The 20,357-nt window shown below is 36.0% G+C and overlaps 1 long non-coding RNA gene across 2 annotated transcripts in view; it reads left to right on the top strand.

The window, feature by feature from the left end:
- The window catches only part of LOC142874960 (uncharacterized), a 64,376-nt gene extending 46,899 nt beyond the window's left edge, over positions 1–17,477 (top strand). Inside the window, exons 4-5 of one of the 2 annotated variants that reach the window (XR_012922546.1) lie at positions 736–866; positions 17,244–17,477. This is a non-coding gene — a long non-coding RNA (uncharacterized LOC142874960). Of the gene's footprint in view, positions 1–735; positions 867–1,331; positions 1,420–17,243 lie in introns of those variants that run through there. The other variant, XR_012922545.1, reaches the window with a different exon arrangement.
- The last annotated feature ends 2,880 nt before the right edge of the window (positions 17,478–20,357 follow it).

Raw genomic sequence — 20,357 nt, 5'->3', positions numbered from 1 at the left:
AAAATTTCTCTTTTTAAGTTATTCGATCCATTCAATGTGAAAAGAAATGAATGAAACAACTACAAACACAACACCTTAGAACTGAGAAAAATTATACTGTAAAATGTATATTTTAAACCTATACTTTTGAATCTATTTTAAAATTTAAAAATTGGAAAACAAAGCACTTACTGTTGATAACAAAATTATACATCCATGTATAATTTTTATATGCTATAAATCCTTTATTCTTTTAATCAATCAGTTGGGCATCCAGAATATTAACTTACCTAACTATTTTTGTTTATTTAAACTGTACTATGTAAGCTATGTAGGAAACTCCTAAAAATAATTTTAACAGATACTGTAACTTTCCATAAAATGAAAGTTTGCTATGAAACACTTGAGGAAGCTTTTGGCCTCCCTCCAACACACACTCACAAAAGAATGGAGACCGAGTCCCCAAAATATTGAATCCAATCCTGAATGAATTGCCTATACTATTTTAATTGTCATTACTAAGGATTTACACATAAAATATCAGAAAAACTTTAAAATTATTGACTTATTCCAAGGGATGTTCAAAAACCTCCCTTTCCTTTATTTTCAAACTTCTATTTGTAGGGAAAGGAAATAACCTTTACTGTATAGTAGGTATAAAAGGAACCAGATGATTCATCTCTGTGAATCTGCTTGTTGAATTTGATGGATCATTCTTAAAAGCGACGTTGCTAATCTTCAGGTTTTCTTTTTTAGGTTATTCACAGATCAGTGGGTTTTCCAGCTAATACAGGTCTGATGCTCTTCTGTCTTCACACATGGTATTCATCATATCTTGACAAGAAAAGACCTTCAGTCTACAAATAACCTTCACTGAAGTAAGACATGTAAGTGGGTTTCTTTATGAAAGATAGATTTTATGGCTGAATAAAAAACAACTGTAGTTAAAAAGTGTCATTGCATGGCCTTATGTGAAGATTTTTCCTTAAAGGGACTTAATGTTTGTTGTTGAAACTACTAATAGACCAAAAAAGAGAAAAGTATTAAATTACTTTATCATTAACCACAAACGCAACAGGAAGGGTTGATCAGCTCCGTATTTTATCATTCAGAAGCGTTCAGCCTTTAAAATATTTAAGCATCCACATTAGTTCTTGTCAAACTAGCACAAAGCAGTGCATAATATGACCTGCGTGTAAGAGCAGAACAAGATAAGAGGTTACAGTCAGGGTGAAATTTCCACAATGGGATTGCCCTGTGCTATAGATAATAGTTTGGCTTCCTGTTTCCAGACAATTGCTAAATGATGTTGAATGTTTTCTTTATATTTTCACTTGGTCATGCTAATGTAGGGAATCAAGTTTAGCTGATACTACGCTACCAAGGATGAAACAATAAATTGGAGGCATCCTACACGCCCTGTATTATTTCATGTGGCAATTAGAAAAAATAAAAACTTGATCAAATTTTATGGTGTCAGACAGCGTGGTAATTTGGGTTCTCATGGTATAAATGGTAACTTTAAAGAATATATTAAGAACTTGCAAGCCGAGCAACAATCAAAATGATTTCTTAGTGAAACTAAAATATCTGCAGAGTCTCTCTTCATAGAGCCTACTATGCACTGATTGAAGGAATAGCTGAGAGATAATTTCTTAAACACACTTAAAAATCTTCCATTGGCCTCTATAATCCAAAACATGATTATCCGTGCAATTAATATAGAGTATTTAAAAGCACAAATTTTAACCCTACTATGTCTGATGAGGAAAAGTAAGAGAAATGTGATTTGGCAGTAGGGGGTTACACAGTAACTAATAAAAAAAATCCTACCAAATCTCAAACATCTATTTTCAATAGACTTTTTTTTTTTTTTTTTGAGACAGAGTCTCGCTTTGTTGCCCAGGCTAGAGTGAGTGCCATGGCGTCAGCCTAGCTCACAGCAACCTCAAACTCCTGAGCTCAAGCGATCCTTCTGCCTCAGCCTCCCGAGTAGCTGGGACTACAGGCATGCGCCACCATGCCCGGCTAATTTTTTCTATATATATCAGTTGGCCAATTAATTTCTTTCTATTTATAGTAGAGACAGGGTCTTGCTCTTGCTCAGGCTGGTTTTGAACTCCTGACCTTGAGCAATCCGCCCGCCTCGGCCTCCCAAGAGCTAGGATTACAGGCGTGAGCCACAGCGCCCGGCCTCTACCCCAGCTTTTAATTCACTTATTCCTGCATTCATTCAACAAACATTAAATTTCTGGCTGGAGAAACAGTGCTGGACAAGATGAAGGAGAGCTCTACCTTCAAGGAGCTTACATTATGATGGAAGAGAACAACAAATAACAAAAAATAAATGTATCAATCTGACTCAGGCAAGGCAAAGGCAATATATGTAACATAAAACATTTGTACCCCTGTAATATTCTGAAATTAAATAAATATAAAACAATTACAGGCTGAAATATACAATGCATAAAATAAACCAGATGTTATAATGAAACAGACTGGTTAGGGCAGGTTTCCCCGAGGAGATAAGTTAAGACCTAGAAGGAAAAGAAATTAGTTGATTATCTGAAAACCCGGAGAAAGCTGTTTCAGCCTAAAGAAACAGCAAGTGCTTAGAGAGTTCCAAAACTTAGAAACTTAGGAAAAGCCAATCTACCTGATGTCTTAATGACCAAGATATAGTCTACAAAATGAAATGGGAGAATCAGGCAGACTCGATCAGGTACTACAGGCTGGGAAGAGTCTGGATTTTATGCTAAAGTCATTAAGAATTTTAAGCAGCCTTTGATAAGATGTGATAAAATGAAATCCAACTCCAAAGCACCAAGACAATAGAGTAAAAGGGAAACAAATTTAAAAGCAAAAAAGAATTTCAAAAATACATATACATTGAATGGTCTAAAAGAAGTTAAAAATAGACTCATATCTTAGAAACATTATGAATTATCCTTGTGGCACATAATACTGAATTGTCATGGAAAACAAAACAAAAGCCCACAGGGCATAGAACACAAATATATAACAACGCAGCTTTCAATCATATTCATATGGACTATAAAATTAAAATGCACAATCCTAAGGATTTTGAGATAGAGAAGTTTTGTTGCAATCATAGCATTGAGAAAACTATTAAAATTTTACCTTCAAGAGAAGGAAATTGGATGCTAGAACAATATGCTCTGTGTAATCTCATTAAATTGTTTTAAACCATCAAATTAATTTTTAAATCATTGATTTCAGAAATAATTACTTTTAATATTTTATTCACACTGTAATGTAAGCATAAAATGATTTTTAAAGGTAGTATTTTCCAGATTGGTAGCTTAACAAATATTTGGGTGGTTATATCTGTCTTAAGCATCTAAAGTAAATAATTTAATACAATCACATCGCTCAGTTGTGGAATAGCTTGCAATGGAATTATTATAAATTTACAGAAATACTTGCAATAACATCACAAATAGAAACCTTAATGGATAGACTTTTGGTAGTATGTTTTAATTGCACAGAAGGATCTGAGAAAATAACCAGCATTCAGGAGAGTAAATGGGATAATATAATTTTAAACACTTGAATGTAAAACAATATTATAGATATGATATTGGATATTTTAAAGTAACAAGCAAATATTAAGGGAATGATGATTAGGCCTCTTTCTAAAATAACTTTGCCAGTGCAGAATCCAAAGCCCCTGATTCTGCTTGCCAGAGCGCTTTGTGTTTTGAAGTGAGGAGCTGGCTCACACTTAGCTTTTTCTGTATGTTAGGACAAGCCTTGACAGTAAAAAGGTCAGCCTAGGTCCTACTTTGAAGTCCTGGAGACTGTCAAAAACTCTGAGTTTCAAAATGGTACAGATAACTAGGGAGAAACCATGAAAATAAAGTCCTGCATGTAATACAATCTGTCTCAGCTGTTAGTGAGCAGCACTCTGATTTTGATTTTTTACATTAATTTCCCCATTATAATCAAATCAGGGAAAAAAAGGTATTACTGGGTTTCAATATTTTTAAACAAAGCAGAAATCCTTTAATAAACTGTGGACTTGAAATACTCCAAAAGAAAGTAGATAGTTCCATGAAACAAAGTGCTTTCCTCAATAAACCAACAATATGTGTTTATTGCATTGGAGCCCAGGACCACCACATGCGATTATAGTAAAAGCTCTGCATTATTTCCATCTGGCAATGAGAACACAAGATGTTGTGTAAACTACCAGAAGAGCTCTATTTCATTGTAATTAAAATTTAGTGTTACACTTAAGCAATAAGGCAACTCTAGGAGATGTGATTATCATGAGATAATGACCTTGGGGTGTTACAAGACTTACAAGACATACAAGGAACCAAATGCCTCCAATCCTCTAGAGGGCAAGATTATTTCTACATAACAATCTCCACCTCCTCTTGCTTACCCACCCCTGCCCCTGAAGCTGTACGATCAGTGAAAGGAGAGAGCTTGGGATTAAGAGTACTAATATGATTTCTGCAAAAAGAGGACATTGGGGGACTGGTAAATGACAAAGATGGCATTGTGGAATGCTGAAGCAGCAGTTTCAAAGGAGTTGTATTGTTTGTGCAATAATTATGCAATGGCTTTAGAATTCTCTGGACACATATAGAACTGTCAGTGATGTCATAGTCATGTAAGTAATCCTCAGCAAGGGCACAGATTTAACCTTTTCCCCCTGTTTTGGTTTCGTGATTTCCATTCCATAATAGCTATAAGATATGACAGGTGGTACATTTCTTGAGGGTTTATTATTCTTCTTGGGTGGTTGAAGCCATTCAGCCTTTGGCCTGAACCTCTCGAGACATCTGAGATGTATAATAATTCCCCCAAAATGCAATGCCTGTCATGTCTTATTGCTTAATTACCTTATACTTACCAAGTAATTCTTCTTAAAGTGAATGCAGATAACAGTGCTTACATTACAGTTTACTTCATACTACTAGAAACTAAGTGGGATAACATGAACTAATTCCTATTGTAGTGAATGAGGGAACATTCCATGATATTAATATTACTGTTATAAATGGTAAACTGAAGGGTCTTTGAAAATTATGTAAAATATTTTTTAATAGTTTGTTAGATGGAAAAATGATAAACTAAAATTAGAGTTAATATAAAATAAGATCATCCTCAATGACAGCTCACATTGAAGAGACAGGTACCTTAATTATTCAAGGATGTCTGAAACTCTTTTATATCAACAAGGTGACAGTGAAAGCTTAACTTGTAAATAATATTTTTAATAAGAGAAAAGAAAGAAAACAAAACGTAAGTATTATAGAAGGGAAATATGGGAACATTGGGGAAATGTTAAATTAATTTAAATGTTAAATGTTAAATGTTAAATTAATTTAAAAATGTTTAAATTATTATAGTAATATGGAAAGGATTTGCATATGTATATATGTATATATAACAGATGATACTTGGACAAACTGAAATGGTAAAGAGTAAAGATATATGATATTAGTTTTGTTTTGTTTTTTCAGGGTAGGGAAGAACCTGCTAAACAGGAATGAGCCTTATTAACAACCTACCCAGATGAAATTTGGAGTTTCTTTGCCCTCCGTTTCCTTTTACTTATGTATGGTCACATTCCAGTAAATACTCTAAATACTCTACTTACTTTTTACATTTGTTGAGGCTGGATCTAAGATCTGGTTAGCTTATGAATCTAGAATACCTTGGGGTGAGTCTATGTATTCCTGAAACTCAGAAATAACTGTACAAAGATTAATTCACAGGGCAAAAAAAAAAGTATATCAATAAACATGATATATTTATACAAATCAATGAATACAAACCGTACATTAGAACACTCTCCAAATTAATCCCTTTAACTAGTCTGGGTAATTTAGGTACACAACACAATAATAAATTACATTAAGGGGTTTCCGTCCTAGCAAATTCTCTTAATGACATGTCCTGAACTGCCAGCAACTCAGCAATCACTTTATTCAAGCATTTAAGTATGTGTACAGCTCAAGGGACAGTGGCAGGAGAAGGCTCAATACTCACTCCTGGTCCAGCCTACTCCAAGACTATGTCTCTGATTCTCTCTTTCTTTGGAGAATACACTAGAAACTCTAACTCCCATCCCTTCATCATTTAATCCTATGATCTTAGCTAAGGTCAGTTGACCTTATTCAACCTACATTCCATATTTGAAAAAAGAGGTATTAACACTAGCCCTACCAACTTCACAGTTTTTGTAAAAACATGTGAAATAGACTCTGGGGAAATGGTTTGCAATTCAAGCACTAGTCGAATCCATTTCTGATGTTGTTACGGTTGTTACTATTGCACCCAATTAAGCATTGAAAATGGGTGGTAAACACACTTAGGCACAACTTTGGGGAAAACATCAAACTAGAGGAATAACGTGGTATAGGATAGAGACCACATTCTTACTTCCTAAAAGTATCAGGTACGGGAATGAAAAATATAACTTTTTAAGTTATTATAATTAGTCATAAATCTCCATATCAAGAAGATAAATAAGAAAAAATCAGTTGTTAAATATCTCCTATGTTGGAAGGTATCCACCACTTCTTGATAGAAGATATCCCTGATTTTGGCCTCCTCCTTGAAGCCTGGCCTTAATTAAAAAGGAGATAGGGCCGGGCGTGGTGGCTCACGCCTGTAATCCTAGCACTTTGGGAGGCCGAGGCGGGCGGATTGCTCAAGGATTGCTCAGGAGTTCGAAACCAGCCTGAGCAAGACCCCATCTCTACCAAAAATAGAAATAAATTAATTGACCAACTAAAAATATATATACAAAAAAAAAAAAATTAGCCAGGCATGGTGGCACATGCCTGTAGTCCCAGCTACTCGGGAGGCTGAGGCAGAAGGATCGCCTGAGCCCAGGAGTTTGAGGTTGCTGTGAGCTAGGCTAATGCCACCGCACTCACTCTAGCCTGGGCAACAAAGTGAGACTCTGTCTCAAAAAAAAAAAAAAAAAAAAAAAAAAGGAGATAAATTCTTCTTTGCATCAATATCCTGTATCAACAGGAAATCTTTTAGTCACAATCCTGCTGATTCTTTACCTATACATCATTTTACTATTTTCATTATAATATTCACCTAACTTGTAGATTCTATAGTGAGAATGTGCAAATCAATTCTATCTTAGATTATAAACTACACAACAAGAAAATAGCCTGACATAGATCATTACATCAACAAGTGTTAATAAGTGCTTTTTATGGTAAGGAAGAAATATTTTTGTTTAAAAATCCGTCTGTAAATATCATTATTTAGGAAGCCTTATATATCAATACTTCACCACAATGTTAAACATGTCTTTGTTTATCCTTCCATATATGCAAGAAAGTCTTAATTTATATCACAATTTTATCCATGTATATAATTACTTTCTTCCTCTTTCTATTGTTTATATTTTTGGCCTAGGACTATTTTTAGAAGGAACTTAAATTATAAGTTGTATTTTTATTTCAAATCTTACTTAAAATGCATTTTGACCGTGAAGTACAAGGACACAGGAAGTTGAACACAGAGAATGTTTTCTACTTCTCCACCAATATGCCTGCTCTTATTTTCACGGATAGATTAGATATGAATAATTTGGTAACAGATTTTGGTTAAGATAAAGTCTTTCTTCCATTTCTCTCTCCTTCTCTCTTTATCTGTGTGTGTGTGTGTGTGTGTGTGTGTGTGTGTGTGTTTTCACTATCAATAAAGAGTTTAACTCTCATGTGATTTCCTAAAATGGTTTTCTTTGGTTGTTCTTTCTTTTTTGAAGGAGACTGGATTCTTAAATCAGGTCGACAAGAAAGTAAAGTTAGAATTGTCTGGTGAATGAAAATAAATTTGAAAGCAAGCTAGTATAATTCCAACTTTCCCAAATGCTCTTTTTACAATGATATTTCTATCGATAGAGGTAAGAGTGAAAAATACAAAGTTTTTCCTAAATCAAGTACACACTTGACAGTAACTATTTATTCGCCCCAGGAACTACTTAAATACAGTCTTTTCTGATAAGCAGCCAAGGAAGAAAAGCTCCACCATTTTTCTACAGATTAAATTTTTATTGTACAAAGAAGCCAGAAGATGAATCTATTAATAACAACCTAGAACAATTAGTAGCCAATACGTCTGCTGATTATCTAACTATCATCTATCTATTTCTTTACTTAAATTTTTGAGTGTCATCTAGGCAGAACACTGTTTAGAATGGGAAGATTCATTCAGGCTGGAGAACCGCAGTCCCACACTCCTTCCACTTTAATTGCAAGTACTCTCTCGACAATCTAACATGTAAGTGCACACTTGACAATGGCCCTGCAATGAGCATGGTGATGACAGTAGTGGTGCTGCTGTGCAGTTGTGTTATTGTTGGCTAACCATGACTCTCTAGTTTCTGATACAACTGTGCTTTCCAGAAAGTTCAGTTCTTTCATACAATTTCCAAACAGCTTAATATACATACTGGCTCCCATTTTCTATCCCATGTCTAAAGTGGTGACAGATAGTGATTACACATTTGTCATGAGATAAGAAGTTCTTTAAAGATTTCCCAAGAATGCTCATGATAGCTGCTTGAAACGGCATTATGCTCTTTGGCAACAGATAGGGTTATGAGACTTCTTTCTTTATGAGTCCACCTGCGCAGTAACTCTATGGGTCAAAGATTGTTCAAATATACTTCCTTTATTTCCTTGAATTAAAATTATAAAATGTGAGTACTTAAACTTCAGAAATGTCTATACATTCTGTGATCTTATCATTGTCATGCATTCTGCTTAATGCTAAACCTTGATGGCCATAATAAATTCTAACAATGTAAGACTTTTAAGAAGGAGCATTTAGGATACTAAGGAAATCTTTATAAGATTCTCTACATGAAGACAGGTGCTATCCTATATTTACCTTTATATTAGAGTACCATCTAACATTTTAAAATGTTAGATGTTAGTGTTTATAACCATGTTCACTAAGTTTATAAAGAAAACAGAGGAAGATATAAGCCTCATTCCCCTTGAGTGGCTGTAGCCTTGTCTTTGCACCTAGAATTAAGTGGAAATCTTTCTTTGGCTCTGAGTGTAAGAAGTGCTCCTATTGAAAAGATGGCACGATTCTATAGGACCAAAGTTTTTTCTTCCATTTTAAAGATGTTTTCCATGTGAAATAATAGAGCAAGTCAATCATAAGAAGAATCCATTAGTTACTGCTCTAGGGATCTATAATTTTCATGGTCCATGGGTGGCACTTGCTGATTTATGTGTGTATTCATTAACAAGTATGGACAAAGAACTTAGAGGTGTTTTAGGGATATAAAGGTAGAAGATTTAATCCTGGCTTGGTAGAAGTGTATTTTCTTTTTGTATGATTTCTTTTTCTCATAAAATGGTTGACTTAAATTTTAATAGGCAGCTTCATTTATGAAAAGTAAAAGATAAATAAATAACGAAAGCCTAGAAGTGGTGAAAAAAATAAATAAATTCTCTGAAAAAAAATCAAAATAAATGCCAGCAAGTAAAAATGACACAGATTACAAAACATTTTAAGGTAATTAAAATAATAGAGTTTCACAAACAAAATATATTCTCTGTTATCCAGGGTACTGATAGAGCAGGGATTGCAAAAATTGATGCACCTATAAACCCAAGATATTTTAAAGCAACTGTTTAATACTCAAGTTACTAAATCATGAATTCAGACTGGTAACAAATAAAAAATAAATAAATAACAGGGGCTGGGGGCTTCAATTCTTTTAACTTTCTCCCTTCAACTTCACAAACTGTGAAAATGTAAAAATAGATAAGCAGCCAGTGAGAGAAACAATTAACATCTTACCAAATTCAGATTACACTGTTAGCCTCTTAAAAATTTGGAAGCAGGTTTAAAGATGATTAGACATCAGAATATAATTTCAACAAGGATATCTTCAGCTCCTACTAAGTGTCAGCCACTTTTTCACTAGCATCTGATTCACCTTGTCGAATTCAGTGGAAGTTGCATCTTTCAAGTCCTTGGCCTCTGTCTCAGAGAACTGAGTCAGTCTAAAATGAATCTCTGCTTACATAAATGACTTCCTCGTTTGCCTTGCTGAAGGGAATTAGCTTATCTGAATCAGCCCAGTGACAAATCCAAAAGTTTCTTGATGAGATCAGATCATATAGTTCCAGTAAATTAGCACATACCAAATACAGTATCTGCTGAATCTTCAGTATTCAAACAGACTCCTATCTATTGTCAGCAATAGAAAATGACCTTCAAGAAGGCTGCTTAAACTAAGGCTCCCAGAGTTTAATTGAGGCTGTGACTAGACCCAAAAGTGTTCAATCTCTGCTCAACTACTTCACACCGAGACTCTGTGTCCTCTCTGACTTCATGAATTTATTTATTAACTCTGGAGAAGTTTTAATATATCCAAAAAAGTCCAAAAAGACTTCTTCATGCTGGTGTTCTTATGTTCTCAGTGTTACCTTTGCTGCAGCCTATAATTTAGAAGCATGAGTTGGCAGAGGCTGAATCACAAGACTGCTCTATGACTTCCCTGCCAACTTGAGCCCTGAGTTCTTGGCAATATTGTAAAGTTGCTTTCTTGGTTCAAAGAATTTCATGAAAGAAGAGGAAGAATATTGAAAATCACACATAAAATATATTTTAATAAATGTTAATTCATTTAAAGATCATCGTGTATCTCTGGGTTTTGCCTCACATAGTTATAGCTCATTTTATTTCACCTCACCATCCAGAAAAGGCCTGCATATATACATATTACATATAGAAACACACATAAAAATACCCACATGTACCTACATATGGCTGTCCAGAAAGTATCCAGCCGTTGGTAATATAACGAGAAAGGTTAGATGGCTGGATACTTTCTGAACACCCTCGTATACATAAACAATTGGTAAACCTGGGTAAAAGATATGTGGAAGTCCTTTGTATTTTTGCATTTTTCTACAAGTTTCATATTGTATCAAAATTAAAAGTTAGTCCCCCACAATTAAATAGTAAATAATATTAACAGAGAGAAAAAGAGAGACGAAGGAAGATATATGAAAACTAAATGTAATGCATAATCCTGAATTGGATCCTAGACCAGAAGGGAAAAATGTCCTGAAGAACAGTAATTCATAAAATTTGAATAAAGTAGGTATAGTAGAAAATAATATTATAATCGATGTTAATTTCCTGATCTTAATAATTGCATTGTGAATATCCTTCACAATAATATGTGCATAAGTGAATGTCCTTGTTCTTACTCTTAAGAAACATATAGGGGTAAAGTGACATGATGATGATGACTCTAAATTATTTTCAAGCAGTTTATCAATACATACATATACATACTCAACACACAAATATATATACACATAAATATATATATATACATACATACAGAAAGAGAAAGAGAATGATAAAACAAACATGGCAAAATGTTAAAAAAATGATGAATCTGGGTGAAAAGTATACAGGATGTTTATTTTTTGTAATGCTTGCACATTTTCTATAATTCAGAAATTATTTCAAAATAAAAATGTGTGTGTGTGTGTGTATATATATATGTTTCTTTCATGAAATATTTTTAAATTAATTTTGAAACACCACCTAGGGCACACCAATCCCCTGCCCCTGTTATACAGATGGTTTGACCCCCATGGCTGCCTCCTGTCCCACAGAACCAGAAGTACATACCAGTGGGCATCCAGCACTGATCCATGATTTCTTATTCATGATACCTGACCCACCTTGAACCTTGTGGCTGACATTTTTTAATCTTCGAATCTCCACATGAATTGCTAGTTTGTAACTTTGTTTCCCTACTGACATGACACCTTGTTTGTAGGTCTCTGGCTCTAGTTCCTACCTCCCTGACATAATCCTTCACCTGTTCATAATCCTTGATTCAGGTTGCTATTGATACTCTGACTGAATACCTTAGACCTTTCAATTAAAAGTAATACACCTTTTATTTCAGAGCCAACTCTTGTGTTTGTTACCCCTGCTACTTCAACAAGTGCAATACGTGTGTATATATCTTTATATATGTATTGTTCATTTAAAAAAATATGCTTTATTTATATCATCTACCTGTTGAAAGATCATATGCCACATTGTTTTTTGATTTTCTCTTAGACCTTATAATTTATAAATTTCCATGGTTTTTTAATAAAATTTATTTAATTTTTACCTGTATTACTAGAATTCCCTCAGTGGAATATAATAATATGAATTGACTAACTTTCATAGTTCTGTTGTTTTAAAAGAAGTAAAATTGATTTGTGGTCTCAATACAATCACATAAAAATTGCACAGCTTTCTTTTTTTGATCTCATTTCATACAGGCAGCCAAGATATTCAAAGCCAGTTATATGAACAAAAAATTCACTAAGAAATGTTTTAGAAAAGCAAAACAGGTACTTAAATCTACAGTAATGAATAGGACAAGATTTTAAAATCCAGCTTCAAAATATTGGAGGCCAGTCTTTTTTTTTTTTTTTTTTTTTTTTTTTTTTTTTTTTTTTGAGACAGAGTCTCACTTTGTTGCCCAGGCTAGAGTGAGTGCCGTGGCGTCAGCCTAGCTCACAGCAACCTCAATCTCCTGGGCTTGAGTGATCCTTCTGCCTCAGCCTCCCGAGTAGCTGGGACTACAGGCATGCGCCACCATGCCCGGCTAATTTTTTTTATATATATATCAGTTGGCCAATTAATTTCTTTCTATTTATAGTAGAGACGGGGTCTCGCTCTTGCTCAGGCTGGTCTTTGAACTCCTGACCTTGAGCAATCCGCCCGCCTCGGCCTCCCAAGAGCTAGGATTACAGGCGTGAGCCACAGCGCCCGGCCTTGGAGGCCAGTCTTGCAGAACAATTCTTCTGTTAACAGTGTAGATCTGAACAAAACATTTGTCCCATATGAAAAATTGCATTGATTATAGTTAGTAATCTTGGAAGATGACTGAAATTAATGTGATTGACCTATTATTTTTTTCCTAAAATAAAATAATTCTTCTGAAAAAATGCAAGATAGACATACTTATGTCTCATATAAATTTCATGTCATACCAATTTACTTAGTATAAAAGATCAAAAAAAATCCTCTTCCACAACGCAATGTGAATATATTCACCATTTCAATCTCCTATGCGTCATTGAATATTAACGTTTCTATAAAAGATGAAAATATTAAAATTTCATAGTTGATAGATGTATTTCCTAACTACATAATCTTTGTTGTTATCCCATATCTTAAAAAGACATTTTCTAATTGTCCCCATCAAAATAGTAAGCTTCCTTCAGTATTCTTCTGCTGGTAAAAGAAAAAGAAAAAATAGCAATACTGTATAACTGTTATATAAGAGTCTGTTTTATTTCCCAACTTGTTCATCAATAAATTTCCCTGGGTCTGAAAAAAATTCTCATAAAGTTCAAGTATCTCAGTTGTAATATGAATAAGTAGATTTTCAGTGAAATGTTAAATTGGAGAAGTACAAAAAAAAAAAAAAAAACAATAGATGCCTTTAAACAATATGAGACCTAAATCTTATGGCAATATGCTAGTGTTTTGCAGCTGAAGGTCTCACTGGTTTAATTTCTGTTTTTTTCTCACTTTACTCTTAGCCTACAAGGATGCTAATAGAGTAAGGGTAGAATCAGCCAGAATAATTTTTTCCAAAGACAACAAATAAGTCAGTACAAGAGAAAACAATATGTATGTCAACAGCCAAATTGTATATGACTCCAATACTACTAGGAGTGAGCACTTGACTCTAGCCTTCACTCTAAAAGTTGGGTCTACAAAGAGTTTTAAATAATGCTTGGGTGAGTGCTATAGAGCTACACTGAAAAGTTAGCATTGGTTATTGTACTTTTTCTGGTCATAGGCTGATATCCTTTGACACATTCTGCTTAAAACACAAGAATAAAGATTCTGAATAACAGCCAGTTGTGTCCCTGAAGATCTATGAAACCCAAGACAACCGTAAGAAGTTCTGTCACCAAGTCTTAATCTTAAAGACCACGGAAAAGTCCTGCCATAGAGGCCAAAGGTCTTAGATGCTTGCATCTGGCAAAGAGTGAGCCTGGTAAACTATCACTAATGACCTGTGAACTTGGCACCACAAGGCCTTGACCATTTTATTCCAAAATAAACTATATAATACATTGCAGCAAGGGAAAGAGAAGGAATCATGAGATGTTCCACAAAGTTCTTATGTCTTTTTTTCTGTCTGGACATACACAACGATATTTCTACTAGATAATAAGGACACCTCCTTGTAGTTGTAATTGGATGTCATTTTTGTCTTCCATGCAAGCTTGAGATGACTGTACCTTCAGAAAGTCATCAGGCACAACCCCCTGAATGCCCTAAAATGGAGAGAAGGGGAGAATGGAGAGAATGCTGCTGTAAAATTGCCACCTACCTGTAGTTTATATAGAGCGCCCCAATGGTACTTCTTGACAAAAATCAAAGCAGACATGTATGATGGCCAAGAAACCTTTTCGGCATTGAGACAGTATTCCCTGCATACCCCAAATTAAATAAAAAGTTTCAAATAAAATATATGACCATAATATAGATGTTATATATTGTCTGAGACAATTGGCATGGCCACCTGCCTAACATAAAACCTTGACCTATTTCTTTTTCTTCATAGCACTTACTGCTGTCTAGAATTTGTTTGTTTCCTTGTACATTGCTTCTCTCTTCTCCTTAGAGGCAAGTCCCATGAGGATAGGGACCTGGTCTTGTTCACCATGGCAGTCACATCATGAGAACATGCCTGGCCCACAATACATGCTCAGAAAGTATCACTTGAACTAATGAATGACAAAGCACTCTTGCCAGTACAGTAATTAAACACAGAATATAACTGTTCCAGAAGATGGGTAGGTAGATTCAGACATTCAAATATCTGCCTTGCATGTAAAGTTTACACCTGTGCACCACTTACAGAATTAAAGATGCAGAGCACAAAGTCTATCAGAGGAAGATTCATCTTAAAGTAAATTTCAGAACCGTTATTACAGCCCACTCTCCCACAATCGTCATTCTTATTTTGTAATTCTAGCAGGCCCAGAGAGGAGGTTTCATGGCACTGCTTGCATTGACAACAGAGCTCATCCAAATTGTAGACTCCTGCTGAAGATAGAGGTTGACACTGGTCAATAAATCGATGAAGATGTCTTCCAAAATATTGTTTCACAGTGCCCTTTGCTGAAGTGTTGAAATCACTATGAGCTCTTCAAAATTATGATTCCTAGAAGTTCTGCTAAGAATGAACAATATGGCTTTTCATAGGACAAAAAATTTTAAAAAACAACCTTTTAAAAATTCATATTCTATAAGGAAGTGGCTGGAGGAAAGTTTCTTAGAAAAAAGTATTCATTCTTCACTCTTTAGGTTTCATGTTTATGGATACACAGATATAGAACTACAGACACTCAGGGAACTTAGTATCTCTGAGATTCAATGTTTACAGGAAAATCCTAAATTAGCCTTCAAACCAGAATAGTACACCTTTATAAAACCACAGAGAGTCTGATAAAACCTAGAGAACAAATAACTCGTGGGCTAGAAATAGGTTTCTGATCCATGGTATATTTTAGAGTATTCTGAATTGCAATGTTGTGTTCCAAGGGAGTGATTTACAGTCCTCCCTAAATCTGGTCTCCAGAGCTGACTTAGGCTAATTTCTAGATCCTACTGCATCTACTTAGATCTTGTTCCCATATATTTTGAATGCTAAATGCAAAACATGTACACTATCGGTGGCTATATTTTAGGTGAGGAATGCAATTCTTCCCCATAGTGGCAATACAGCATCCTCTCAGTTATAAATATCTTCACTTCAATGAGAAAAGATGATGAAATTCTTTTTGAAGACTCTCAAAGGGCTTGCAGATTTTTAAAAATATTACCGCCACTTTGTTTGGAAGAAATACAGTTTGGTCGTAAAACCATCATTTGTGATTGGATTTATGAACATGACACACATTTGCATGCTGTGCATGAAAACCCTGCACCAAAGAGTGGTTTCAAACAAGGAAATTGTTGCTAGTTAGGATTTTCTCATGTGTACTATCCTTAACAAATTTCAAGTTCCACCAACCTGTTGAAAATAAATGTAATTCAAAGAAATCTTCCATTGTATGAACAGAGTCTATCAACTTCAAAATTCCTCATACTTTCATTGAAATTTTTCTAATTAGAAAGGCAAATTCCTTTTGATATATATACCAAAGCTATCTCCCTTTAAAAGCTGGGTTGGGGAAAAGTATCTTTTTTTTTTTTTTTTTAGTTATTCTATTAAAATATTTGTGGCATGCTAAGCACTTAAGGTCTATCTGTAACTTGCTTAGAATATTTTAATATCATTGAGCACAGTACTTAGGAGTATGTTAATAACAAAAGAGTTGCCTACTAAATCTAATTGATTTATTAAACAATCCTGATTAAGCACATCACTAGTATAGGATTTTTAAAAAGTAAATAAAAAGCTGCCTTAAAAATGCTTACATTTAATCTTTCTATATTATAAAGTAGAAGGAAGCAATGGTTAAGTAGAGATCCATGTGAGCTTTTATACTAAAAAATGTAATGGATCAATGAGTTAGGACATACAGGACCTGGTAAAGCTTCCTGAGAAGTTATCATTTGTGTTTGGTTTGAACAATTGGTAGGATTTTGATATTTAGAGAGCAAGAGGAGTCTGGAAGAAGTGGAAGGCCTCTGACTCAGTGATTTGATGACTTCTCTCAAATTCAGTAGTGGGCACGATCAAAATTTCATGAAACAAAATGCTTCCAATTGATATTAGAGATACAAAATAAAGCCTAAGGCTTAAGATACACTTCTCAATAACCACACTATGGCAACCTTTAGGGAATTTGGTAACTGACTAAATTATTTGACATGAAATAGTTTCCATAAATGATACTTATATATTAAATACCCATGGTTTCCACATCGAGAGTATAAATGAAGATTCTATGCTATGTCCATTTTTTCTGTATTCTTCAAGAGAAACCAGAATTCCTTTAAGAAGTAAAATGCAAAGCAGGATACCTTTGGCAGAATCACTCCCAGCACATGCAAAGCAGCATTATCACACCGGCAGCGGCTTTGGTCCCAGCGTTTCATCCTGTCAATAAGAAAATCCTTGATGTGCTATTGAATACACAGTTATCTTGACAGCCATCTTCATGTAATATTCAAGATAGCTTTTACACAGTCTCAGTTATAATATTAGCCTGAGATCTAATGCTTGCTCTTTATTTAAGGGATGATGAACTTGATTTGATGCTTTCTCTGCTGCAAGCCAATTCAGACTCAGAATTCTCCTGGGCAGATTTCATTGTCTCTAAGCTGACCGTAAGCTTAAGATATTCCTTGCCAAAACCCTATTCTTATCAACTATTGTTCTACACTACTAGTCTTACCCAGATTTAACTCAAGAGCTATTTTCATCAGCTTTCTACAATGTATTGGGCCTGACCTTTGAAATATTGTAACCACTAAATTGCCATCATTCGAGATTAAAAAAAAAAAAAACTGTTTTAAAGGCTCTTTTTTCAAAAGAAAATAAAAAACTCTTCTATGACATTAACTATTTCAAAGCTGTTTGACTATTGCCACCCTACAAGAGGTTGTTGGGATGTAGTTCACCAGGTTGAAAATCATGCTTGGGAAAGGGGAAGGAAGGGAGGGGAAGGGAAGGGAGGGGAGGGGAAGGGAAGGGAAGGGAAGGGAAGGGAAGGGAAGGGAAGGGAAGGGAAGGGAAGGGAAGGGAAGGGAAGGGAAGGGAAGGGAAGGGAAGGGAAGGGAAGGGAAGGGAAGGGAAGGGAAGGGAAGGGAAGGGAAGGGAAGGGAAGAAGGGAAGGGAAGGGAAGGGAAGGGAAGGGAAGGGAAGGGAAGGGAAGGGAAGGGAAGGGAAGGGAAGGGAAGGGAAGGGAAGGGAAGGGAAGGGAAGGGAAGGAGGGAGGGAGAAAGGAAGGAAGGGAAAAAGTAAAGGAGGAAGGAAGGGAAGATACTGAGCAAACGCCAGCCCCCAAAATATGGTCTGAGGATCCCCCTTGCCCTGATTTAAGAAGCTCTAAATTTTATAAATTGAAGAATCAAACAGTACACTTAGCTTATAAGTAACTTCAGATTCTGGGTTCTAGATGCAGCATTATAAATATGATGAGACTGGTTTATATTCCTGCTGAGAAAAACTGGGTTAGATAAACGGAAGACACCCATGTATATCAGTCATGGTCCTGGGGCGAACAGACAACTCACTGCGTAATGATAGGAACATTTAATTAACTATTTACAAAGCTGTGGACAGCACGTAGGGAAGCCACAGTGAGAGGACAGTACAGAGGGCTAGTGGGAATAGAAGGTGTTTACCGTCCCCAGGCTTAAAGGAGCTACGGCAGTTAAAGGAACCAGGACACAAGGAGAGGAGAGAGCCACCTGACAGCTTGTGACCTTAGGTTAAGGTATGCAACTCTGGAGGCAGGGAGCCACCTCATTTTTAACCCTCCCTCTGACAGACAGCTGGTTTACCCTGTTGGTGACAATCAGTAGGCAAGGGAAGCAAGTGAGCAAGGAAGCCCACTGCCCTGTTCCGAACAAATGCCACTCAGAAACACAGAGGAGGGCTCAGCACATGGGATGAAGACCAGGTCTAGAGGGACTCACAGCACAATCCAATACATCACATTAGTAGTACAAATTAGGCACAGTATTGCAAACCAAAAATTTATGAAGAAAGAGCAATAATAGGGGAACTCTTTATTTCACCTATAAGGACTCTTCAGCCCTAGGTCTTAAAACGTGGATAATTTCAAAGATTTGAGATAGAATATACTCTTAAAATTATACATGCACAGATAGATTCAGGAAAGTAGGGTAATCTAGTTATTACAAAGTCAAAAAAATGTGATGGGTTATTGGTAGACCAGTAACCTTTGCCGGTTCTATGTACAAAAGTAGTATGCATGAGGACGTCGTGGAGGTGAGAAGTTTTGGACATGGAAGCACAGGGAGAGATGAGAATAACAGAGAAATGGTACAATGTCCTTCTTACAGGCCTGTTGGACTTATTTTGAGCTCTGATGAAGTTACTAATTTAAGTATATCACTCAAACGTGAAGAAAACTATAGCATCTTTATATTTTCTATGACTAGCTGATCGCACACACATGGTCCCAAAATGTTAGGTAGCAAAGGAAGAAAAATAAACTATATTGAATAGTACAATTGTCTTATCTATTTGTGTTACCATAGCAGAATATCACTTACTGGGTAATTCATAAAGAATAGAGGTTTATTTAGCTCACAGCTCTGGAGGCTGGGAAGTCTAAGAGTGTGATATCAGCATCTTGTGAGGTCCTTCTTGCTGCACGATAACATGGCAAAGGGCATCACACAGCAAGAAGGCCAGAGTGTGCCCCCTAAGATCTCTCTCCCTCTTCCTATAAACCTACCAGTCCCATCATCGGGGCTCTACCCCAATGACCTAATCTCATTTTAATTACCCTGCAAAGGCCCCACCTCCACATACCATCAACAAATGAATTTGGAGAGTAGGTTTCTAACACATGAAATTTGGGAGACACATTCAAACCATAGCAATAATCCATTGATTTCTGTCAATCTGTTGATTTGAATTATTGTTAAGTAACTTAGCCTTTTTGTATGTAAATGTCCAACCTGTCTGATTTCTTCCACCAAACCCTGTTTTCTCCAAGATGGCAACTGGAGATGGCAGAAGTGGAGCCTAAGGAGCCTTCTGACAGAGGGAGGAAGGAGACTCCACATGCAGGTCTTTTCGCTGTCCTCTAACAGAAAACTTCAGCTGCTGGAGCTTCAGGCCCCACTAGTATCTATTCCCAATTCTCTTACCATGTGGTCAAGGACTGCAGTTGTCCCTGCTGACCAGGCCCCAGTGCGCCAGCTCCTGTGGGTGCTGAGAAGCCCTGAGATGTGGCTGTGAACCCCACTTGGTTCTGGTCCCAGGAGGTCTGATCCACAGCCCTCAGCCCTGGGACCGTTTCATCCCTACTGCTATAATATCCTCTGGTGAACTCTCCATTCATACTTCGTTACCTGTCCCTCTCCAGTGTCCCACCCTCTCCACCTGGGTAAAAGATACAGCCCAAGAAAGATGAACTCAAAGCTTCCTCGCCTGAGCATGCTGTGCCTTTAGTCTAAGGTATTGCCCAGGGACACCTCTGGATAGATGAAACTCCCAGTGTCACAAGGGCAGGATCTGGGCCCAGGAAAAGGAGATCATGATGTATCCATCCCCTGCCTCCTCTACCTTGCTCTCTGCTTATTCTTCCCACAATTGCCAAGACTGGCAAGGATAACCTTTCTCTACATTGTAGCCTGAGATCTCCCTATAG

Source organism: Microcebus murinus, chromosome 13, assembly GCF_040939455.1.
Source record: "Microcebus murinus isolate Inina chromosome 13, M.murinus_Inina_mat1.0, whole genome shotgun sequence".
NCBI classification, from domain to species: Eukaryota; Metazoa; Chordata; class Mammalia; order Primates; family Cheirogaleidae; genus Microcebus; species Microcebus murinus.
This window is presented reverse-complemented; position numbering and strand designations above follow the sequence as displayed.